General features: G+C 33.5%; 1 protein-coding gene across 1 annotated transcript in view; it reads right to left on the bottom strand.

Annotated features, from left to right (window-relative positions):
- superdeath (Suppressor of ER stress-induced death) overlaps positions 1 to 27,857 on the bottom strand; it is a 66,524-nt gene that overhangs the window by 26,981 nt on the left and 11,686 nt on the right. The window lies entirely within an intron of this gene.

Genomic DNA, 27,857 nt, shown 5'->3' with positions numbered 1-27,857 from the left:
GTTTTAAAAACTAAATACGTTTGTTTTATGGTTATATTAGAAATAAAGCTGGGCAAAAGTCCAGTCCATTTTACAGAGTCCATTTAATGTTATGTTTATTGTTATTTAAGTAAACATAATAATATATTCATTGACATGTTTTGTTTTTCGAGTAAATACGTAACGTTTTTTAGTAGTCATCTTTACACGATTTAAGAATTAATTCCTCCGACGCCATCACAAAACAAATTGACGTACTCACAGGTCGACTATCGCTCTTCGATTGGCAACGCTTGCGAAATTACGTCCCACCTATTGCTGAAAATTATTTGCCGTTTCACTGAAGTATGCTCTTAATGTAATAAGTAATAAAGATTTCTTTATGTCAAAAAAAAAATTAACAACGCCACTGTTTTACTAGGTATTTCGTATCCATTTATCTAAAAGTTAAACGTGTGTGGGCTTGCTTTCAATTCATCAAGGATCATCAACCCTACATCCTTGCGTTGGAGAAAGGAACTTGCCGACAATGAAAGCAAGATATTTAGCACTACACAAAGTGCTCAACAATGGGAGTTAAACGGTAATTCTTGAACACACATCCTGCCTGTCAGTGGCGTATTAAATTTTCCCGTAAAAATAAATTTAGAAGATCTTTTATTTGCATGAAGATTATTTTATTTTCAACGCTTTGTTTTCTCATATTATCTTCTATAACTCTGGAGTATTTTTTCTTTACCAAATATTTTACAGAAGGATCATCTTCTAAGCAGAAAAAGTTTTATAAGTAAGTATATGAAATTTATATTGTCGGAGCATATTATTTTGTAAAAATATCACATTTATCTAAAATTCAACACTCGATAATTTTGTGTACCTAATTGATTTTTTTGTTATATAATATGTACCCGCCATGGACAGACGTTTTTCCGCATTTTTTTTAAAAATCTATTACATACATAATTATTATTTACTAAAGATTGTGGTCGGTATATAATCTAATTTTTACTCTAAAGATCTATTATATATTCTATTTCCGTCCGTTATTTCTCACCACTTAAATTGAGCATGTATTGTTAAGTAGAACACTACACGCTGAAAATTATTAATACCATTTTGTAAATAATATGTACAATAAACGAATGATAGTAGGTACCTTACTAAAAAGATTAAATTTGTGTAGGTATACCTACATCAAAACATGAATCATACTGAAACTATGTGGGTTGGTTTTGCAAAGGCATTCTCTTACAGCAAGGACTATTATTCATAATGTAATTAATACTCTTAATGTCTTCATTGTATAAGGGATATCCTTCATCAAAAACAATTTAGTCCTCATGAGAAAGATCCGTGGGTTGTGGAGTATGTAAGTACATTTTATAATACAATAGCACGCGATCTTACTAAACAAACGAAACCTCCCCTTAAATTTGTAACATTAGCAATATGTAGTATACCATGTCCGGAAACTTGTACGTATGCAGTTCGCCGTATCACACTTCACCGTGAAATATTGTATCGGAATATATGGCCGTATATTAAAGACCGTTCAACCTCTTTGGGTCGTATAGTACTGACATAAAATTCATGTCTAAATAAAACACGGTTCTTGTCGGCTTACACTTTACAGGAAGCCAGCAGCAAACAAATTTTTGACAATAGCCGATATACTGGATTATTTTTTAGGTAAGGTTAGGTTTTCATTCTTGAATTTATGAATTTAGCCAAAATCAGCTATGAAAATTGAATTAATATTCATATTGATTGTAATAAAATTGGAGATCGTATAGTATACGGTCACCTCTTTCCGATAAGAAAGCTCATGGCGAACTGTGCCATTACCTTGTTATAATACCAACAAAAAAAGTAATGACAACGAATAGAGGCTTTTGAAGCTAGGCGCTTTATTTAAACTATGCAATGAACAAAGAAAATATTTTATATATTGTGTCTGTAGTGGTTTTACTAATTCTAACTTAAAAATATGTTGAAAATACGATGAATATTTCCTAAAATTTTTGGGTTAAGTCAAATAAATTTAAACTAATTGTTACGCGTTACTGTTTTTAACGTAGATAGTAATTTGCGCTCCAAGTTTGCATTATTATTTTTTTAATTTATTAATAGTTTATTTACCTTCGTCCTAAGGCAATCTTCGCTTTAAAGCAGACGAAAATACTATTTTATGGTTTATATTTTCGTTTGAGCAGGGTTGTTATTATAAAAGATAAAATCACATAAAAATATTATTTCGCGGCCCACCGAAGCGCGCGAAATTCGCAATAAACCACAGCACACAATATCCGGTTTCCGCTCTTTTAAAAATCAATCACATCCTGTAAGCCGAGACCCCGGCCAAACGTGAGGGCCAAAGGGGTGAAATATTATATCTTCATAATAATATGAAAACAATCCGAAAAAGATAAAGACAGTGTGCTACGCGAGCACCTGTTCCGGTATGGAATATCATATCACTAATGCCAGAAGCAATTCTGTTTGATGTTTGCAATAGTTATGTAATTTCGCAAAAGTTGTAAACAAAATACATATTATCTGGATAATAAGGATAAATCCAAAGGACCGTAAAAAAGAAGCATTACTTATTCGACATTTGAAATTATCTAGTAAACGCATGAAGTAAGATTAAGATGGTTTTCACCAAATTTTAATAATAACGGCGCACAGTTGGCATTCCATTTTTTTGACACACGCAATGGCTGCCATTTTTATGTCCATTATGATTACTTACTCGACTGTGGTTTTACACGAATTTTAGAGGACTTTTCAGATAAATAATAATGCTAAAATGTAGTTTTATTAACTGCTTACCTACTCATTGTGGAAGATTGTCTTTTATACGTTTTGCAAATTGTCAAATAAATGTCATAGAAGTGTGTACTTCTCTGAAAATGAAACTGCAATGTCAAAGTCAACTGTAGCTAACTTAATCAGTAAATCAGTGGTCACTTTTTTACTTCAATTTCATACATTTAGGCTCCATCTATAGACAAGTAGGTTTTTTCAAATTTTTTGAATAAAACAGATTTTTTCAGAATTGAAAAACGATGTTGAAGGATACAAAATGTAGATTTTGAAAGGTATTTTAATGTTATCTTAGTCAAGACGTAAATAAATTATATCGCCAAACAAGTCTTACTACGATTCAAAAATACACCAGCTTAAGATTGGAAGGGCAATATCTCTATCAAATAAAATCGCTTCCGATGTTAATATATTCCACCTATGTGAGGATGAGTATTATAGGTGGATGTTGTATTATAAATTCTTAAAATAGGGTATTATTTATTAAGTTAAGAAGTCTCAGTTGAGGCCTTTATAGCGACACAATTGTATGCTTCTAATTACATTTATATAAGAGTAATGCTTATAAAAACAATAATAAAGACTTATTATTCATAACGGGTAGTTACATATTATTATATATTAGCCTCGACCATGTGGTATTATAATTTATACTTGCAGGTTACCCAGGTCTCTCAAAAACATTTTAATAAACAAAAACGCTTTTATGTTTGGCTGAGCCATAAGCATTTCAAGATTAAACGGTAATTTATAATAATTTTGAGTTGTCAAGGAGCCTTTGTCTTTGCCAATTATAAAGCGGACATTGGAAAAAACCGTTTAAAAAAAGAATCATTTATTATAAAATATGGCATACTTAGCTCATTCGGCGTACTTCTATATACTTACTTTATATTTTTGCATTCACTCTTTATACTCCTTTTATAATTCTACTGTTTTTATTTCTTTGTTTTTTTAAACACTGTTCTTGAATTTGTAATTTATAAAAATTTCTATATGTAAATAAATACATTTGAATTTGAAATCAAGAATTCCACGGGTATTCCACAGAAAACGCACTATTTGCCGCTGAATACCGAGGGATAGATAAAACTAAGCCTTGTATACGACTGGGAGAGGGTCAAATCATTCGGATCACAGTTCTCAGTCATCTCGACAAACAAGAAGCACTGGAAGAAAAATAGTCCTCCAACCCCTCCTGATCATTGCACTGTGTTCTGCCACCGTGAACAGTTTCGACTTAAAAATAATATATTATGTGGATTTTAATGGAACTCTGGTGTAATAAAAAATCCACTAATTAAGATACCTTTAACATTTTACCGAACTGGCTCCTTCTAAAAAATAACGCAAATAATGGAATAAAGCAAGGCCGTAGGTGATTTGTGTTTGAGAGTGATAAGTAGGTAGGTACCCATACCACATACAATTTGTTCAAACAGTGCGAGCACGTTAATTGTATTTAATTTAATAATCATCTACTTCTCAGTTTCAATGTGTCAATTGAAAAGTTACTCGTCAGTCCATCGACACGAAAACAGGCGATAACATTTTGCCTAGAAACATTACTAGACAGAAAATGGTATGGCGAAGGGTTCTAGTTAGAAACTTCTGTACTTAATATAATAGTTTATTATTTTTTATATTGTGAAAAAGGGATCTAATTTTGAATTCTAATTCTTTAAAGTTTTGTACTTTTTCATTTAAATCGTGTTTTGCGACTTAGATTTTGCCTTTTGACATTTTTATGCGTTATAAATAAAATTGACATATTAAAATAAATTGTTCGAAAAGTAAAGAATTTACTCAGACATTGAAAATGCTGTACATTAAAAATTATAGACTAACAAGTTGAATGTTATAAATATAAGATAAAAAGAACTTTTTTATATAAGTACCACGTTAAAAAATTTCTGTTGAATCATATAAACTTGACAATTCTATGTATTAATAAAAACTTTTTTTTGTACATGATAGATATACTGAATTAATATAGAATACTGACATTTCATATTGATTTCCATAGTAACGCACGTATATATTAATGATTTAGTTGCTAGGACCCCCTTAGCAACCAACAATAATAACTTTCCATACAAAACATAATTAACTGATAATGAATTCAATTCTGCTTAGAAATGGCTGAAAGTATTAATAAAATGCATTGTCGTCGTGTTCTGATATATTCTAAAAGTTTCAAATGTCTAGCTAGTCGGGAAGTTAGTTAAAAATCTTCAATCATCCAATACAAATATTGGACAAACAAGAAAATAAATGTACTGGACACACAAAAAAAAATCTGTACCGGACAAACAAGAACACGAGCTAATAAAAACGTGGTAAAATACAATTTAAATTTAAATTCCATCAAGTAGTATCTACTCTGAATCGATTGTAATAATAATGCGACTTTTGATATTAATGCGACAGTTAGTGCTACTGATTTCCACTATTACCACGCCTTATAGATATATATCGCGCGTTGTTTCTACCCCATGGGTACATTCCCAATGACTAGGCAGTCCAAGCTTTGATTCTAGTGATGTATACCTGGCATGCAGCTATAACCACTGGTGGGATTCTCACATACCAGTCGCTGTTATCTTTCGCATCGACAAATGGTTATAGTGTGCACGTAACCCTAACATTCCTAAATAATTATAATTAAAATCGTTTAAGTTTGAGCTTGTAGTCGCGCGCCAAGTTGCCCATCTTTTAAATATTATGCAGTATCAGGTTTAAGGACTTTGATGCCCGAGACGGTGACCTATTTTGAGGGCCATGATAAAAAATAAAAATAATTTCCAACTACCAATATACGAGGATGGGTCAATAATTCCTTAGAAAAAAGCATTAAAACAGGTTTTATTTTTGTATTTTTTTTTTATTTCTCAACATAATTTCCTTGGAGCTCAATACACTTGTTTAGACGTTTCTCAATTTTTTTTAAACCGTCAGAAAAATAAGTTTTCGGAAGGTCCTCAAAATAAGCATTTGTCCGATCGATGACTTCTTCATTTGAAAAAAAACGTTGTCCACTTAGCCATTTTTTTAAGTTTGGGAAAAGGAAAAAGTCACTGGGGGCTAAATCTGGCGAATACGGTGGGTGGTCGACCAATTCGAACTTCAATTCTTCAATTTTAGCCATTGATCGTAAACATGTGTGAACACGGGCATTGTCCTGATGAAAGAGGATTTTTTTCCTGTTTAAATGAGGCCGTTTTTCTTCAATTTTGTTTTTTAGCTGGTCCAATAAAGATGCATAATAATCCCCTGTTATTGTTTTTCCTTTTTCCAAATAGTCAACGAAAATAATTTCACGTGCATCCCAAAATACAGTAGCCATAACCTTACCAGCTGATTTTACGGTTTTCGCCTTCTTTGGACATGGTTTGCCTTCGCAATCCACTGCTTTGACTGTTCTTTCGTCTCGGGAGTATAGTGGTGTATTCATGTTTCATCTACAGTCACAAAGCGACGAAAAAATTCATCCGGATTGCGTTGCATGAGCGACAACAGGGCTTTAGAGGCCACCACCCTACTGCGTTTATTGTCGACTGTGAGCAAACGCGGCACCCATCTTGCAGAAATATTTTTCATGCCCAATTTGTCATGTAAAATAGAAATGACGCTACCTTTTGAGATCCCTGTAACCTCAATTATCTCACTCAACTTTAATCTTCGGTCACTTAACACCACATCGTGGATTTTATTGATCATTTCTGGTGTAGTCACCTCTACAGGACGTCCTGAGCGTGGTTCATCCTTTGTTGATGTACGACCACGTTTAAATTCATTTAACCAGTTATAAATAGTTGCAAGTGAAGGAGCAGATATGCCGTGAACTAAATCCAACTCATTTTTTATTTCATTTGCTGTTAACCCTTTTATATTAAAATGTTTAATAACAGCTCTAAGCTCAATTTTCTCCATTTTCCATTTTTCCATTTTCCACAATTTTTTTTTTAAATGTACGAGAAACACACAACAACCCGACCAATCTGATTGAAACTTCGCAGCATACTGAATCGGTAGTGCCGCTGCATGAAAACAAACCGCTTGCAGTACTAGTCGCGCCACCTGTCGGCTTTTCTAAGGACTTATTGACCCACCCTCGTAGCTAATAAAAATATGAATGTAGGTAGGTATATGTTTCCTAGAATCACACAGTGAAATCAAAAATTATTATTATTGAAGATTACTGTCATAAAATACATAATATTATATAAGTACTTCGTTTATTTTTTTTCGTACAACAGTACGTCCATACCGTCTTTTAGACTCCTTTATGATGTTAGTTGAAAGTATTCGGTTATGATTTTAATGATATTTTATTATCAATTTGTAAAAAATACGCGTCTGTTTGATATTATGGTACTTATACGTTAATAATAATTGTAGGTTTGGTTCGCACTATGTAGAAACGTCCTTTTGAATTTTCTGATGAATTGATTGCGTCATTTGCGTCAAAGAAAATCACCAATGTAAATATGCATAATATTACAAGCAAAGTCGAAAGAGTTTTTATCTTTCCTTCGTATTTTTTCCTCTTACGATTGGGTTCTTTTCTTTTTTTACCTTTCCTTTCCAAACACTTTTTTGTCTTTCGAGGCGTTTTCTCTCAAAATATTTTTTTCCGTCAACATTCAGAGCAGAAACATTATTTTTCTCCACCCAAACGACTTTTCCTACCAAAACAAAATTCCGGACGAAATTTCCATAGCAATTATAGGATTTTCCTTTTATAAAACTAAAATTGCAAATAAAAGACTGACTGTTTGATAAAAAAAAACTTTTAGCATTTTGGATGGATGAATTACACACAATTATAATTAGCGAGTATTTAAGTAACCGTTGCTATTTGCTAAATGAGAAAACAAACATTATTTACAAAATAATTATCATCGAATTGTGATTCGTGTCGATTGAAATTAGTACAACTTATAAAATCGCTAATATCAGTGGAAGTTTTCAACATTCTTTACCAAAAATTAGCTGAAATATATATTTTATAAGATAAGACTAATGATGTTAAATAATACGTCTTATTCTCAGCAGCGCTCGAAATGGAAAAGTTTACGAACCGGAGCGCTCGACAAATTATCTGAAGATATGTATGAAATCGTATGTGTATTTTATAAAAATAAGTGTATCAGATTTTTTATTCTATGGCCTATCTAGCTCAGACGGTCAACATATTTTCTCCACGAGACGGAGCGATAATTCTACAAATTTCACGAGCCGCAACGACGCTCCGGTGCGTTCCGTTCCATTTCGTGCCCTGATGCTCAGCCAATCAGGTCTAGCATAATATGATTTATGTTCTTCAATGTTTGGCGGTCTCTTTGTAAAGGGACGAGAGTGCTGCAGGAGGTGAACAGGAGTTGAGATGAAAGTCGAATTGGTGGTTGCTCCAATGAATGTATGAGCGAGTTTCTATTGCGGCGTTAACAGTCGGTACTAGAGTTATGTAACTGGTCCGAGGCTCGGTGGAAGAGACGCTGTGCGGAGCGATGCGGAGACTGGTATGAAGATTACTGATCGGACTGAGATTATGATTGTAGATACTACAATATAGGACGAGGTACTACAGTAAACAGTACAGGGTACCACGCGGTGAGATATGCTCAGTCAGAGAAGTTATGATAGAGTGTCCTATCTAATCAATTATGATCCGCTATTTATTGACGTACGCACTTTTGAATATTATGTTGAAATTACTTTTCAATAAATTACGCATCAGCTGTTTTAGTGAGTATGCGATAATAAGATAATTCGCTGGCTGTCACTGAAATAAATATTAAGAAATAATATTATAATTGAGGTCAGTTATTTCATTGAGTTTGCAATACTTGGATACTGGCTGACTCTACGTGAAAATGGATTTTAAGAAAATGAATATTATAATTGGGGACAGGTCCTATCTCGCAGATTTGCAACATTTTCCCACCATTAAGTTAAAAATTAAAGCAAGTACCTACCTATATGGGAATATTAAGAAAGTCTGTTGTTTGAAAGTTAGGGGTAGGATCTTCTAAAACAAAATATATGTACGAGTAGGTATCTTTTAAAATGTCTTAAATTCCCGTAAGAACATAATTTCTTCGAAGCGATATCACGTGTGATATTTGATAGTAAAATTGTGTAAGAAACATCTACCTAAAATCAAACCTTGACCTCCACATCACTCGGTCCACTTCATCACCATTCATTCACCCAATACCCACTTTAATAGACAGGCCGTGACACGAAACTGTAAACATCAGTGCTAATTATTGCTCATACTTCGAATGAAATAATATTATGGTAAACTATTTGTAGAAAACTGAACAAAATATGCAATAGAAAATATTATTTATTGCGAACAGGTTACTGCATTGTATTTGAAGATAATCAATAACTGGCACTACCATCGTAATTTTCAATTCAGTACCACGGCCTGAATATACATAGTCAACCATTATAATATTATATGCACTGTAATATGTAATAAGAAACATGATTCTTATGTTTGGATGCACCAAATTTTCTAGAAATTATAATAGACAGCTTTATGAAGATAGAGAAAATAGTACCTAACTGGAAGTTATAGCAACGCTCTGGGGAAATTATAAAAAAAAACTTGAGCCAATAGAAAATTTAGCATCACATTTCAGACGAGGATAATATTTCAATACACGTTTACCTTACGTCGAAGTACATAATATAATATGATTTTCCTTTCGATAATATTTTCCGACTACTTTTCAACACGGCATACTTTGCTTTGCTTTTCACTCCTTGAGTCTCGTAGGTCACTTCTGCTTTTGAAACACTTTCGCGTGCTCTCACAGGGGTGATTTACAATCTCGACTTCCTAAAGAATTTACCAGTTAATTATCTACGTGGATCCATGGCCTATTCTGGGTCAGAACCGTTTCCTCCTGTCAAGCTTATCAGGCACCATTAGCGAGGGGTGCAAGACTAGTCATTACGCTCCACAAAAACATATAAATGTACCTACTGTTCAAATTAAATCTCATGTTATGAACGACCTGAATTATAATTTGTTATGTCTACAATGTTTTGATTTTAAAATAAATAAATAAAAAATATTATAAATTGGTTAAATTAAATATAGTACAATAAATAACATGAATAAAAAATATAATAAGATTACATAATAATTCAATGACTGTTTCGACTGTTTGTTTGAACGTGACATACGAAAAAAATGTTTATAGGTACTGTCTTTTCGATTCATAATTATTGAGGTTAATACATACATATGTTTAAACAAAACAGTCATATTATCGCAGAAGTTTCTTCCAATCTATTTTTAAATACACGTGTTTTGAGTTATATCTACCTGTTATATCAAATAACAAAAATACGTAATAAAAACCACCGAAATACAAAAGAAAAACAGAAGAAAATAAGTATGTAAGTAAATTAAAAATACAATCATATCGTACATATTTATATAAAAATTTGAATGATTGCAGTGCTATACGGCCATCTGTTTCCTGTATAACTGTGATACGGCGAACGTCATATGTGCAATTTCCATGTAACCAGTCTCTGTAATAAAATGTGTTAACGCACGATTGTAATCAATTAAAACTAAGTTTAAGTTAAGATCTAAGAGTTACGTTAACGAAAAATTATCGTGAATAATATATGTGATATAAAAATGATTTTGCAATAATTCCCAACATATCGGGAAAGTGGTAAAATGGTAGCAGTGGAGTGATGAGGTGAGGTTTAACGTCTATTATATTTTTTAATTAACTATTTCTTTTGTTCAATGAATAATTCACAAGATTTAAGAATGTACCATTCTAATTATTGAACATACATAATTTTGTAGCTTGATTTCGAAGAGCGCTGATGAGCAGGTATTAAAAAGGCCAATAGTTAAAATTTTTCGAAATTAGTACGTCGCCTTTTAGCATAGAGGATAATGCGCGGACGGAGCGTACACCCAAGATATGCTGGTTCGATTCCAGCTGGGTGGCTTACTTTTTTTCAAAAAGATTTTTTCTATTGGTTATAATATATTTTCTCAGAAGTATTTTTCAAAATTATGTATGTCTATTTTATTATTTTGAAAAAAAAATCAAATCGATTTAGTGTATTTCTTTATTCTCTAAATCTACTTTTAATTTCCGTATTTCATGCGGACCAAGTCACGAGTATCGTTTATAAATGAGTTGCCTAGAGTCATAACTCACATATTCCAAAAATCGAGTTTTGAGATAATCGCAAAAAACTACCAGAGCACTATTTTTTGTAATTCGAAGAAAAGTATTGAACTCCCTTGAATATTAATGAGTGAGTGAGTCGATTTACATTATTATATTATAATACTCTTAAGGCAGCAGAAACACAGTACACTATGAGAAATAAAGTGATTGGTTAGAATGGTCTTGATGATAGAACTCACATTATTCATCGAAAAATGTGAGTTATGACACCAGCAGTCAACTTTCTCAACGATTTTTAGATGGTTTGTTTAAAGAAACTTTTTATAGCCAACTTTAGTTTTCTTTGCATAATGCCTTTAGAATCACTTGGTATATTAATTTAACTAAAAAATGACAAAATTGCAAAATGTGAGTATCTGTCCTATAAAAACAATGTGTGATATAACACTTTTAATTAGATATACACGTATATATTTATGATAAAAGGCTTCTTTTCATTCTATAATGTACTTGCGTTGAATACTAAGATGACTATTTACATTTTTATATGGGTACGGTAAAATGCAAGGCGATCGATTGATATGCATTATTGGTTATATCGGTTATATGACACGTTACTTTACTACACCCGACCAGCATAACTACGAATGTTATCAATCAATATGCCTAGTTACTAGTCTAGTATTTACTGCTGTAGTAAATTGATTGAATACTCTAGTCTAGTCTGGACAGCAGTGGCAAACACTCCTTACTAAGTAATTATGTAGGTACTTATCTTAAAAATACCAGTAACAATGACTCGAAGAAAAAATATTATTATTTGCGTGTTTATTTTTTATAACGCAGTGACATCTGTCTGACAACCTAGAAATCTCATAATTATTCAAGCCTACTAGACTCCTTCAAAATCCAAACAAACACACCGATGGGATCATAATATAAATTTGCATGGGTGACCAAGGCGATTAGTGACGAGCTTATGTCATACCATATAAATGCATGATGTAAAATGTTAATTACATGGAAATGACAGTAGGTAAGATACGGAGTCCGACGGCGGTCTTATTTTACTTTATTATTTTATTTTACAACGTTTTTTTCTTAGCTCGTATTCTTATTTGTCCGGTACAAATCTTGCAATAGATTTTTAACTAACTTCCCGACTAGCTAGACATTTGAAACTTTTATAATATATCAGAACACGGTGCCAATGCATTTTTTAAATACTTTTAGCCATCTTTAGGTAGAATTGAATTAATTTTCAGTTGATTCTGTTTTGTATGAAAAATTATTTCGACACCATTATTGGCTGCTAGGGGTCTGGGGTCCTAGCAACAAAATTAATAATATATACGTGCGTTACTATGGAAATCAATATGACATGTCAAGTAATTTTTTTTTTTTGATCGTTTAAGCTAGTCAAGTCAAGTTTATATAGTTCAACAGAATTTAAAAACGTATATAAAAAAATCTTTTTATCTTGTAATTATTTCTGTTAGAGATGTTTGGTTTGTGACTCGGGTATTATATTTTACAATTTATAGAAAATAAAAATACCATAAGTATGATACTTCGCTACTGTAAAACCGATGGAAAATAATATTCTATATTTGAAATAAGTCTTGAGTTAAAAAGTGACGGGACACATGGACCTTCTTCTACTTTTTGTGACGTCGGTGGTCAGTTAGGCCATTTTATTCCTGTCTGTCACTGCACTGTCTTCATGACCCAGAACATTTTTCTTCTACCAGTGCTTCGCTTAAGCCTCAATTACATTGAGCTTCTTTACGAGCTGTTTATTGGCGAATTTAAAAGCGGGCGGTTCAGCTACTGCGATTTGATGATTACACACAAAACTTTCCATTCGCTGAGAAGCCACAAGCCAGCGACTATTTTGACAGAACTTAGTTCGTATTTTTACCGGGAGGTTGCTACTGCGCTCTACTGCGCAGACGCAGTAGGCCCACACGCTGGCGTGTAGCGTGTAAAGTTGACCGGCTTTCAACTTTTCTCGGTAGAGTGTTTACAACCTGCTTATTAGCTTATTCGATGATTACACTAGGCGACTTTACAGGCAGATTGTAAATTCGCCAATAAACAGCTCGTAAAGAAGCTCAATGTAATTGAGGCTTTACTGAAAATTTTTCCTTGAATGGTAATATATAGATTATTGATATCTCTGGGGATGCCACATGATGCCACCAAAGTATGCCATTTTTTTTTATTTTTGTAATTATTTCTTTGGTTTTTGTATCCTCGAGATTTATAACTTTATTTTGTCAACTGATATGGAGCATGCAAAATGACTTATCTACGTACAATATGCGATTAGACGAAAATCACTGAAATATACAAATACTCTATTCTTATAATTAAAATTAATTATAACTGCTAATTAAAAACCGAGGGTTTATGTTGGTAAGTATTATCTGTCAAATTAGTTTAAATAATAAACTTCAGACATAATTATTAAAGTTCTTGCTACGAAATTACAAAAGTTCTACAATTAATGCCTCTCGCTAGTAGCTTAATAGAGGATATTGTTATAATACTCGTAATTAGGTATCTACTTAATTTGTTACCGGAAATTTTGCAAATGAGTAAATATTAGGTACCTATTACACATTATTTTTTTAAAGTTTTCATTGAATACACTTAAATATACTAAAAATTCAAACTTTGAGATGGCTTTCGTTGAAATAAATCATTACGATCTTAAAACATCTATAATTAGGTACTTACTAATAATAAATTAATATTTTTTAGTAAATATTGGATATAGGTACATAACTCGCGTTTAATTTAATTATTAGACTCACTAATAATACAAAGGACAGGAGGACTCATATGTAAGTGAAAGATATGAGGTTCAATTTTTAAGGATTTTTCTAATATTTTATAGTTTCTGAGGTATTTGAAAATTTCGTATTTTCACTAATAATACAAATGAAGTAGGTATATGATTGTGATTTTGAAATATATGTATATTGATCGTTATTTAGACATTTTAACATAATATCTAAGCACAAAACATATATTATTTTTAAATCTTCCTCTTTATATGTCTGGCTGTCTGTATTTGTTTGTCTGTTTGGTCCGTAATAACACAAAAACTACTAAACCAATATTGATAAAACTTGCGCAGTCTATATAATATATTGTTAGTAGCAATTTCTTAAAATATTTAAATTTTTAGTAGATATCTCAATAATAAAACAACGCACTTGCATCAATACGAATTGACGTGCGTAATTTTAAGGTAAGAGGTTAAAGAGGCGAAAATTCATAAGAATAATAACGCACTTCCTTCATCAGTGGTAAAGGTAAAGTGGTTATATAGCAGCGGTGGATTGGCGATGTGAGCTACGAGTAGAAAGGCTTGCATCTACATACAACTACTGTTCACTTACGTACTTATTTTCTTCTGTCTTTCTCTTATATTCGGTAGTTAGAAGTACACTAATTTCGTATAATATTAATATAGTATCAAGATTAAATTATTAAAAACCAATAAAGACATCTTATATATTATTATACGTACATACATTTAGGAAAAATTCTGAATGATTCAAAAGTAGGTAAGTAAGTAGGTACCTACTTGAAAGTAGCTTCCATTCATTATTATTAGATATTTGATACGAATTAATATCAAATTCTCTAATGCAATCTAATTGGAACAGTATTGTCTACAAATAAGCGTTACATCTTAAATAATACGACATATTATTATGTTTTTAAAATACGTACAAATTGCCTCTCGATGAAATGCAAGATGAATAACGTGTCATCCGTTCTCAGTGCTACTCTGTCATCTGTTATAGTTTGAACAAATGTTCACGGCCATAATATATGCGTACAGCTGTTTACGGACAGTTTACATATTATTGTAACGTGCATTTAGAATATTTACATCGTCAGTCATTGATCCATTAAAAATTTACTTTTATCGTAATTTAGATAGGTACACAATTTCAAGGAAATACCTATTCTAACGAAATCCTGCAGTAGATTTACCAACCGTTTAGTAAGGAATCATTAGAAGTAGTAGAATACACGACACGTGCAGGGGGCAGCGACACTTTACGTTGCTATTCCAATAAAAGATACATCAAAATTAATTGATATGAATGTTACTATGACATATCAACAAATAAATTGAGCATTGAAATGTATTGAGGCATTTCAGTTACGCATCATCTAGATCAGTGTTCTTCAACCTTTTGACACCCGCGGCCCGGTGAACATATGAGAAATATTTTGCGGACCGGTATTAGCCAAAAATAATAACTATTAGGTATAGATAGAATTTTATTTATTAAATCTTACGTTTTAAATTATAACTTTTGGTTAGTGCCACATCTGCTGCTGCTTATTTGTAAGCAAATGTGATATAGGTACGTGGTTGCAGCATTGTTTCTGAGAGACAAAGCGCTGCATTAACATTCATTCGATTTCTCTGTTTGGTTTTTATTACTGACATAGATGAAATTTTTTTTCACATAAATATGAAGTCAAACTAATTACCAATAATCTGATCTTTATAATTCAGAGATGGATATTCTTTATCGAGGGATATCAAAAATTGAGACAATGATTTCATTTTTTGTCTGGATACCAGATTGACATCAGAAGATGGCTCGATCAGCTTTTCTTCCTCACGAGGATCGAGTGCGCATGATTTAATATCTTCCAAAAAGGGATTATTAATCCAGAGGTTAGAGGTCCGCCCTTAAGTAGACCTTAATTTTCAGAGAAATATTAATTAAAGTTTTCAGCTAACGCTTTTAAATGTCGGCTTATGATGTTGAATATGACTTTCTGATTAATATCAGCAGCATTCAAAAATTCTCCCAGCATTTCATCTAGTGCAAATTCCTCGAATTGTGTTGCGAATTGCGATATAGTCGGTTGATAGCATGGTGAAATCTTTCGCGCACCGTTAATAAATTCTTGCGGACCGGCGTCGGTCCGCCGACCACCAGTTAAAAAACACTGATCTAGATAATAGGCGAACCTATCTGAAAAAAATAATCTTAGGGTATTTTACGTATTACCATGTCAAAAATGGGACCTTTTTCATGAAATACAAATAAGAATTGCGATAGTAAACAGTCTTTTTTATGGCCTATATGTATTGCAGGTAATTGAATTATAAAATATCATGGAGCGCTGTCCCCATCACTGCATCAGCCGTGCATTCCAAGTAGCTCAAACGGACTCCCATTCACTCCTGACTTCATATATCTAGCCGAGCCGTGGTATTCCCGAGGATTTAGAACCCGAACATATTGTAAATATATCCTGACCACCTAATGTGCAGCAGTTTAAAAAACTCTGCCACGAAACTCTGCCATTCTTGGTGGTGTTAGCTTGTGTGTCTTTGATAATTATCTTAGGAATCGAGGGCATCTGTTGTTCATTCTCCCAAGGTGCAGAGCTAACCTGCCATTAGTAATGCCGATTGGGAGGGCAATAACTATGTTCAATCGAATCATTTCGGATATTGATATATTCCACTTACGTGACACGAGTATAGGTGGACATTGTTTTATAAATTCTTAAAATAGGGTCTGCTTAGCTCATTCGGTGTACCTACTTCCTTTTACCTATCTAATTTATATATTTGTTTGTATTTAAATACCTACACTTTTCTAGTGTTTAATAATTTTTATATAATACTGTTTTAATATTATTTTTTTATTTATAAATTATCTTAAATTAATAATGTGTACTGTTCACTACATATAAAAAAATGAAAACCTCTTTGAGTTAAGGCTTTAGAGATGTGGTTGTATAGACGCATCCTCAAAATTCTTTGGACTGACAGGGTAACAAATGATGACGTCGAACTAATGGAAAAGAACGGACAAGTTATGCATTGTATCTAAACCAGAAAACTAAAGTATCTAGTCCAAATTATGAGAGAACAAAGTACAGAATTTCTCCATTTAGCATCCAAAGAGAATCACTGGACAGCCACATACTATTCTGGATCTCGTTTTTTTATGACAAATTATGTTTTGTTCTGCACGCGTCGTTTGCACAATCTTCGCGTCGCGTAGTCACGATCGTTTTAGACCGTGCCCCAGCTGAAGTATAGCCTTAAGCAGCAACTATAAGTGATAATAGTTGTGCCTAATTATCTCCTCAAGGCATCATTATTTTCTTTAAATTAATTGACAAATTTTGACAAAAAAATGACAAAAAAAATTCAAAAACCTTTCTTAAAGAAGAAAGTTTTCAATAAATTGACGTTGATAAAGTTGAATAAATTGTCTATTTCTTCGCTAAGGTTCATTTTGAACCACTTCCAATTGCGTACGTTAACTTCAGTAAATCCCGATCTTTCCCCATTCCACGAATCATTTCAATAATATACTAATATCTGTAACGGGAAATTACTCCACTAATAAGGAAACCTGTTCACCGTGCCAATGATAGTGATTTTCAATTTCTATGCGTAGGTCAAATATACGAGGGAGTGCCTGTGTGCCAGTGATAGGATGAATTGGCGCCGCCATCTGGATGCCGCTGACTCCGCGACGCCATTTAAACGCCACACAGTGTTTTATGAACGTTTTGGTAAAGATGAATGAATCGCGCTACGTAATAGCTGGTAGTTCATACCATTTTGTTGTTGTACATTTTTTTCTTTTTTTTTTATTTCATTTATTAAGGAAACAAACAGTTACATATTAATTACAAAAATTTAAAATATAATAATGAAAAGTTATTGCAACCAGCAAAGTTTCCATGTATACATTATAATATAGATAAGCCTAACAAGATAGAGAGTAAGAATAACATAAATATAAAGAAATTACATGAGAAAAATGAGGAAGAATAATGAATAATTAAATTATATACAAAAAAAAGTAACATAAATATATATATCTATTTATACAAAATTTTGGAGATAGCGTGATTAAATGAAACAGGTGAATTATTAAAAGGATCAACGGTGGAGAAATACATATTATAATTTAAACAAGAGCGCCGAATAAAAGAGTTTTGTGCATAATTAGAACCGCTACGACTGATATGGTACAAAGTTTGGTTTCGCTTAAATCTTGATGGACAATGGAAACCCACCCTTTCGAGTAGGTTTGGCGAGTCAACAAAGCCATTGATAATTTTAAAAAGAAAATATTGATCAGATATGGAACGTCGACTTTCCAAAGATGGTACCATAAAAGTTGCAGTGGTCGAAATAGAATTAGATAAATCATAACAGTAAGCTTTAAAATTGACGTGCTTACAAAATCGCTTTTGTATCGCTTCGAGACGATTTACATATGTAACATACTGTGGATTCCACACGACAGAAGCAAAATCGACTATGGATAAATATAACACATATTTGGTTTACTGGCCATTTATAAGCTGCAATATTATTAATTGTTCATATTATGTTATTTTGACGGGATGTTCACTACTCTCCAACAAGAAGATTTAGGCAAAAGCTGGAAGGCGCTGTTGTCGACTAAATGGGAGGAGCTTGTTAGTTCACAGTTTTAACACGTATCCCAGAAGATGTTGTTCGAGTATACATTGAGCAATAAATCTAAGATCAAATGTTACAATGTCTACATGGGGTGTCGTCAATCATAGTTCACACAATAAATTTAAAAAAATATATAAGTATCTACATATATTATTACAAAGCGGTGTGTAAAATACTAAAAACTGCGATACTTCAAGCACGGAGAACAGACAAATGTGAAATAATAATATAAATCGAATGCTAATATAAATTTGTCAAATATACAGTATGACGGCGGATTTTTTTAAAAAGCGTTACAATTAATTGACCTTTTCAACGAGCAACTCGAACGGCCTAATAGGCCCAACAGCTGGTTAGACACATTTCCATAAAGTTTGGTTTGCATCCTGTATTTCTCCCCACATGGAATTGTTTTTTGGGTGACAAGTCCAAACTCATAGACTCTGTCAGCAAAGTCATCATGCTCAGCAAAAATTGATTGATGTGGTGGTCAGGAGTTAGAACTGTTACCTTCAATTGCCATTGTATATAAATAAGTGTGCCTGTATTGTGGAGACATCTCACTTTCTCTTTTCGCCAAGAATATCTATATCGCCACATAGGTAGCGATCGTTCAGATGGCGTCGTAAAGTCAGCGGCGTTGAATTGGCGGCATCGGGTTGGCGGCGTCGAGTTGAGGGCACTAGTCATTGAGGTCTGCCAGCCCTGCGGCGAGCACTAAGCAATCGGCCTGAACAGGTGGCCAATAAAAAGCTGCTTGAAGTCGAGTCACGCAGAGGAAATTGAATTAAGGCCGCGCCGGAATTGCAATTCCATGCGCACACCCCATAAAACGAAATTTGCGTCTGCGTTAGCGCAAGTGTGATGAAAAGATATCTCCAACTTAATTCAACGGCCGCTTGGCACTGTGGTACGCATTGATTTATAATAAATTATATTTAATACTTTTAATTAAGGCTGAGAGAAACGATTTTATCAAAACCAGCAAATTAATACATTTTACTAATGACTCTCATTTTAAATAATCAATAGGTACGTATATAAGAACATTTAAAAAAATGTGCGTCTTTTGGAAAAAATTGATTTTTATTGGTGCATCGTATTTTATAAAAAATATTGTTATCATTAAAATGTATTATATTTTTAATTTAAACAATATCGATAAAAAAATAAAAATAAAATGTGTAAAACTTGATTTTTTTATCTCTTCTTGGTCGTGCACTCATGGCTGAGGATCGTGACCACATTTAAATTTCGCCATCCTTTGAGCGACCAAGACTTTCCATCCTTCTCGATCTTCCGCTTCTCTCATATTTTCTTATTATCTCATCTCTTATTATCATATTATCTCTCGATTTTTTTATATGAATATCATAATACTAAAGTTCGAATCGATAAAATTAAAAAGTATTTCAAGATATATTATTTTTTTCCGAGAGGAATCGATGTTTTTTTTTAAATTAAAAACAACATTTTATTACGTTAAAATATTAAATCGTTTTGTCATTTTCTGAAAGACATTTTAAAAACACAAATATTTATATAATACAATGTACTAATAAAAACCTACATTAAAAAATATACATTCTACATACTTAATTTTTTTTTAAATTGTAAGTTTATTTTTCAATTAATAATCTTTTAAATGTTTGTTTATTTAAAATGAAAATTATCAATATTTTGTTTTCACATTCATTTCACGTACTACGAGTATCTAATCAATTTTTTTACCATTGAAATACAAGTCTCTAGTTTCTCGTGCTAAAATAATTCTTGTAACGTAGAGAAATATACCATAATTAATAATTGATTATAGAAATTTAATTACTTATTCAATGTTAATGTTAACCAATCACATTTTTTGAATTTTACTAATAGTCTGGCAGCATAACGAATAATTGTGATTTTTTATAAAAAAAATATAAAATGATAGACATAGATATTCTAAGAGTAGTTTTTTAAGATATAGAACAAAATTTACTTGGGAGACCCTAAATTCCAAGATGGCAATACGAACAAACACCGACCCCTCCAAACCAACCCGCCTCTTACCATGCTTGATCTCAATCGAGCGTATCACGAGGCCCTACGTTTGGATGTGAAGTATCAGCAGTTTTCCGCACTAGTAATATCTCAGGTGCAGATATTCAAGTCTTGAGCAATCATTCACTGATTGTAATGATTTTTGATCCAAGATGAAAGAGAAACATTTAATTTCCAATAATTTTTAGATGCTTAGATAAAAAAAATATCAATATTATCGAATTTTTTGGTCGCCGTCTTGGTATTTCACGGGATTACAATTATAAAATATCAAGTATACTTTGAATTTGTATTCATCACCATAAAACACATGTATAAACTGAAAATCAATGAGATTGTAATAAATTATAGAAAATTGATTTGTTTTTCCTGCCATTTAGGGTCTCTTGAGTAAACTTTAATGTAAAAAAATATCTTTAAAATGACTATTAGATTCTGCTTATTTATCAAACTAAATTCCATGCTTTTATTTAACATATAAATCAATCTTTTTACAATCCACTGGTTGTATGGTCCTTGTTTATGCTGTGTACAAACATAGAGTTGCTAAGTCAAAAATGCGTGACAAATTTCCACCTTACAGGCAAGCCATTTATTTAAAATATGAATTTTATCGATTTAGATTTATATATTTTACTATCTAAAATATCACAATTTAAGTAACTTTGTCACGGAATAATCCTTGCTGATACTCTTTTGGGATGGTAAATAGGATGAATTTTTAAACAACATATGGCTTCTTTTTGGCGTGGCACCCTCGATATGGAAAAGATCTTGTAGAATAATTTCAGTTTGATTAATAAAATAAGTCTTGTAATTTTGTGATTACGCGCCACACTTTGGCGCCACTTCATCGGTTTCCCTCTGCCTTCAAGTTATACGCTTCGTGTCTTCCTGCCAGTAAGCCCAGAATCCGTAATTTCCTTCGCGCGATCCGAATCACGCTCCCTCCTTCCATTCCGAGTCCTGTTGTCTCTCTCGCGCAATCTATTTCCACTTTGAAGTCAATTCTTATTTGATGAACCCTGGCTGAAAACTTTGCCAATCCGCAAAATTGAACCTTTACCCGAGGTAAGGTTTTGTTTAAAACTTCAGGTAAAATAAAAACAATGAAACTCCGAAAATGGAAAATACCTGAAAGGAAATAGCGTTTTGTGCAAAGCTTTTCTTCCCGGTAAATAGGTAAAGTTTTCAGAGACTCTTGTTTTGTTTTGTTTTGTTTTTCGTCGTAATGCGTTAAAGTTAAACTGAAAAGCTGGTGAAAATTTTATTTATTTATTTTTAACGTGGTGGGTTTATTTAAAAAAAAGTTTTGTTCAATGCCATCAAGCCTTTCTGCTTGCATTGTATCAAAGACAATTTAGAGGATTACATAAAATATATATTTTTTTTATTTTATTCTTCAGGTGTCTATTATTTACCTATTTTTTCTACTGACAACTTATCTTTTGTTTATTTAGTTAAATGATTCAGATATATATTAATTTTATTGTATATTATTATGATAGATATGGATGCCTTTTTTGGATGCGCCATTTATGAATAAAATAAATAAAATTGTATCAATCTGTTAAATTATGAAATCAATATATATATTGTACTATATTATTATCGACACTGATGCTAGGTATCATAGAAATATTATATTGTGGTAACAGAGATGGCAACCCCAGCCAAAATATTCTTCTTTTCTTCTTTGCCCATATCCGCCCCTTAACTGGAGCATATGGACACCACGCGGCGCCTCCAAGAATCCCTGTCGCTCGCCAGTCTTCTTGCTTCGTTCCAGGTCAAACCAGCATCCCGTAGCTCCGCCGTATACACTCTGTAGATTGTATTTAGCGGCCTTCCAGGACGCCGGAATCCGGTCGGCTTGAAGAACAGGCAAGCCAGGTTAAAGTTCTCTTCTGGCATCCGCAGCACGTGGCCGAGCCAGGTCCAACGTCGCCTCTTCACTTTCAGCGTGATGAGAGGCTGCTTGGTACGTTCTCTTATCTCCTCGTTGCTCCTAAAGTCATACCACCGCACACCCAGTATTCGTCGCAAACATCTGTTTTCGAAGCTCAGTATACGGTTGCTCTGAGCCTTCGTAAGGTGCCATGATTCGCTACCGTAAAGCAGCACCGTCAGAATGCAAGCGTCGAATAGGCGGCATTTGGTTTTGACCGAGTACAATCGTGAGTCCCAGACATTTCGCATCGAGTTGAATGTTGCTCCAGCCATTCCCATTCGGATAGCGAGCTCTTTCTGCAAAATGCCATCTCCCGTGATGTGTACCCCTAGGTACTTGAAGCTGTCGACGCTCTCGATGCTCTGTCCATCGCTAATCAGAGGGAAATCTGGATCAGGACAGGTGCTATTGCACAAGACGTTGGTCTTCTTCGCGTTGATTTTCAAACCAACGCGAGAGGAGTTGTTATGCAACCTGTCGATTGTCTCTTGAATGCCCTCGATTGAGTTGTCGAATAGGACAGCATCATCGGCGTATTCCAGGTCGCATAGCTTCACCGTGGGGGTAACAGGTATGCCTCGGTCGGGTGGTATTGACTTCCGTAGTATGAAGTCAAAGAGAATGATAAAGAGAAACGGTGCAAGGACACAACCCTGTCTGACTCCGGTCGTGACCCCGAACCATTCCGTGACAGTGTCTCCAATTCTGACACAGCATTCGCTATTCTCGTGCAGGCTTTTGATTATGGCAATGATCTTGGGAGGGATCCCGTATGCTCCCAGTATCATCCAGAGGGAGGGGCGGTGCGGACTGTCGAAAGCCTTCTCATAATCCACAAAACAGCAGGCCATCGGACTGTTCAACTCATGGCTCTGCTGGAGAAGACATCGAAGGTTGTGGATTTGGTCTGCACACGCTCGACCAGGTAGAAACCCGGCTTGGTTTTTCCTGAGGACGTGCATTATTGGGTCCCTTATTCTCATCAAAATGATGTTTGCCAAAATCTTTCCCGGAACACTGAGTAGCGTAATGCCTCGGTAATTGTCGCAGCTTAGAGGGTCACCTTTTTTAAGAAGTGTGATGATTTCACCGTTCACCCAGTCCCTTGGGCAGCGCTCTTCTTCCCACACCTTTGTCATCAGATGAAACATATGGTGCAGGATTGCGCTCAAGCTGTACTTGAGGAATTCAGGATGAATCCCGTCTCCCCCCGGTGCCTTTCCGTTCTTGAGCCTTTTCACAGCCGATTTTATCTCGGTGTGCGTGGGCGGGCAATCGGAAATGTCGGTCGCTCGGGGAATGTCCAAAAGTAAAGCTTCCGCAGATATGTCAAAGGGATCCAAGGGGGGTGGGCGGTTCAGCACTCCGCAGAAATGATTCTTCCAAATCTTCTTGACGCATTCTGCGTCAGACTCTATTGCTCCACTGGGACCACGAATGGCTCCGGGAGTCGGTGGTCGCCTGCCGCAGACTTCACGGGTGATTCGGAAGAGTTTCCTGGTGTCATTTCTGCTTGCTGCCTCCTCTGCCGCTTCAATTTGCTGGTTCATAAAATTGCGCTTGCCAAAATATAAGAGGAAAAAATCATAGCAACCAAAATCAACAACCTTATACAAGACCGATCGCAACGACCACGAAACGAATTATTACTGTTTTTACTGTTATATATAATCAAATATAAAGACAACAACGATTATTCTAATGATGATAATATTCTAATGATGATAATATTCTAATGATGATAATATTCTAATGATGATAATATTCTAATGATGATAATATTCTAATGATGATAATATTCTAATGATGATAATATTCTAATGATGATAATATTCTAATGATGATAATATTCTAATGATGATAATATTCTAATGATGATAATATTCTAATGATGATAATATTCTAATGATGATAATATTCTAATGATGATAATATTCTAATGATGATAATATTCTAATGATGATAATATTCTAATGATGATAATATTCTAATGATGATAATATTCTAATGATGATAATATTCTAATGATGATAATATTCTAATGATGATAATATTCTAATGATGATAATATTCTAATGATGATAATATTCTAATGATGATAATATTCTAATGATGATAATATAAGTTAATTTACTTGGACAAGTACACGTAATAATATAAAAAACACGTAAGTAGGTACCTCATAATACTTAAAAATAATTGAAAATTTTCATATGCGGTGAACTATGTATCGGGTTGCATTCGACGTATGAAGCGAAACTCCTGCAAAATTGACGGAACTATCATCAAAATACTCTATTTGGCACCCCGGTCAGTATAAACTATACCTGTCAATGCAAAAAAACTAATATTCATCTATGACAATCGTGTAATTACGGTCATATTTTGACATTATGCATTAAGTTCTTTTTTTGAAAACTTGTTTTTGTTTTTTTTGCTGTAACTATTTTCAGTGTACTCATTAAGTTGTGATTATATTGATATATACGTCGTGTAATGTCACGCTGTCACGGCGACAAATTTAGTCGATGGTTTCGTCATTTCTCAGAATATTTTGAACGAACACGATCTCTGTAAACTCAATGATGGAGTAACCTAGTAACGAGTCTCTGTAAATTCAATAATATCTTGAACATATCCCAACCTGCAGACCGTAGATAATAGACAACATTCTTATAGAAAATACATAGTGTCAACCGCTAAAAACAAAAAAAACGTGATTTTGACATGACATTTGAAAAGTGTAGGCATGTAGAAGATGATAAAAACGTTCATTGAGTCATGCAGGTGTCGATGCAGTGTAGTTCAACGTGAGGTGACTTCATTGTTGTTCTGGTGATTTTGACAGATTTTGCTAACTGACAATGTTAAATGTGCTACGGGATGGGAACATTTTTGACACTAAGAAAAACGACTTTACATACTTTTTTCTCGTAGCGGCAGCTTACTGTGTCACGTGATAGTAGGCGACATGCATCTCAATTTGATCAGAACTTTATACGCCATCCGGAAGCGTTTGGCATGTGGTTGCATTAAAGAATGTTATGTATCTAGTGGACAGGTATGGTCACCAGCATAGCATTTTTTCAAAGAGTCAACATAAAAAAAAGAATTGAATTGGTGCCTGTTTTTTTGAAACCGAAAATAAATATATTTTACAGAGAATACCTAAAGGGACAAAATAGAGAGACTGGATTCCTGGTAGAAGACAAAAATCCTACTTAAAAAACATCCGAGACTTGACTACGATTAGACGATTCTAAAAACTATTCCCCATAGCCCTTCTGACCTTCACCAATCAATCACCAACGTGGGGGAAATCTGATATGGCATACAAAAAAGAAAAAGAAGAAAATATGAAGTATCTATTTATTATAATAATAAGAATTATTTAGTATGTATGTTAGATAATTTCACTATAAAGTTTCTAGCGACAAGCCTGAAAATGAACTTGTTAATTATATAAAATTGCGATCTTCTTGCTAGCAATTTAATTAAGATTCCAGTATTATTAAGAAAACTATGCAATATAGCCGAGCGGACATTCCAAGAATAATGAGAAATGTTTGGCAAAACCGTCTCATTAATTTTGTAAAATCATATTTCAAGTTTTTACATGAATATTGAAAAATAAATAAAAACATTTTAACTTTTTATTAAAACTAAGAAATCTGTCAGTCGAAAGTTTTTAATACAAGAAATTAATTATATATAATAATTGAATCGATATATATATATGATTAAGATCATAGAATGAATTAAATTTAGATAATGATAGATTCAATTATACAAATACGATTAAATAACAAACAGCACCGTACATATTGCGTTGGACAAATACGATTATGTTAAAATTCGGAGAGATCCTGACGTTGTCCATGAAGCGTAGTAGCTATTTAGAATACCGTCATAAAAAATAATGACCAATATTAATGGAATTTGAAACAATACTTTAGTTGAAGGTTGTAAGAAATGTCGATATATTTAGTAAGTGTATGAAAAGCTTGAGAGGCAGAGAAAATGTATGCAACGTCGGTGTTATTGAAAATTCTTTAAATATTAATTAATATGTATATGTAACGATGGTAGTATTTTCAGTGAGCTTCGAATTTGCATGGATATGGCGGGTCTGCAATCAGCCAACTTGGAGTCGCATGGAGTACCAAATGTCGCTTGTTCAACGCGTGCGTGCTACCTGTGTTTACGTATGCTGACAGGCATCTTACTAAGCTTCAAAGGTCTCGACTTTTGAGCTTTGAGAATCGATGTCTCCACCGAATCTTAGAGTTACATTGGTACGACCGCGGTACACACATTCGAGTTCGTGAGAGGACACAGCACCCTTGGTGATTGAGGTAATCACGAAGAGACGACGCTTTATGTGGCTGGGACATTCCTGATGCCTCAAGAGTTCCATCGCCGTAGCTGACCCTCCCTCACCCTGCAGCGGTGCTACAAAAACGATCTACGCACTTCAGTTCTGGCATTGCAGAAGGCGCAAGAATTGGCGATAGACCGAGGGAAGTGGAGAAAACTTATGCTTGCCACATAATGCCCCAATGATGGGTCGCGACAGGGTGAAAAAAGAAGAAGAAGATATGTAACGCCCGGATTGCGATGTTTGTGGGTTCAAGTTCCGTTTAGTAAAACTATTTTTTCTAATATGTATGTTTATGGGTGTTCTAAATTATGGATGTATTTAGTTGGTCGTTGCACCGGTGCCGAATAAGTGTTATACAAGGTTCATATAGTATTTATATTAAATTTGAGCTCATTTAAATAGTGAGTGAGAGAATAGCTATCAACCATTTTATATAAAAATTGCGCTGCAATAAATTCCAACCAATACCGATACCAATTTAAGAGATTTTTAGTTTTATTATTTTTGTGATCACAGCCGGAAAATAAAAAATGTTGATAGCTCCTGTTCCAGTAACAATATCTTTGGTGAGTAGGAAAGTAACGTATTTTAGACATATTATATTATAGTAAATTGAAGGGGAAACTTCATTTTTCGCAGCTGTTAAAAAGTGTAAACTGGCTTACTTAGTTGTAAAACTTGTTTTATCGGACAATATGGGTTATAAACCCTTCAATGATAAGGACTGAAACTAGGCATGTTAAATTATTCGACTTTTTTTATAACCGGACAGTCGAGTATTTCCAGATTCATTACTCGGTTACTCGGTTAATCTCGGAATGTTTTATTTTTAATTTTGGTTACAAAAATAAAATCAAATATTTTCTTTTATATGACATCTAAGTATGTAAATAATTCGTCTGAAAATGTGTAATTGAGATAAGATAGCAAAACATGTAGCCTTCCATAATAACTAATGTATGTCCTACGTATTTTCTAAAAGTGTCA

Source organism: Rhyacophila brunnea, unplaced genomic scaffold (genome assembly GCF_057557595.1).
Source record: "Rhyacophila brunnea isolate RB1 unplaced genomic scaffold, BYU_Rbru_1.0 scaffold_10, whole genome shotgun sequence".
Lineage (NCBI taxonomy): Eukaryota > Metazoa > Arthropoda > Insecta > Trichoptera > Rhyacophilidae > Rhyacophila > Rhyacophila brunnea.
Note: the sequence above shows the minus strand (reverse complement) of the source record. Positions and strands in the feature narration are given on the sequence as shown.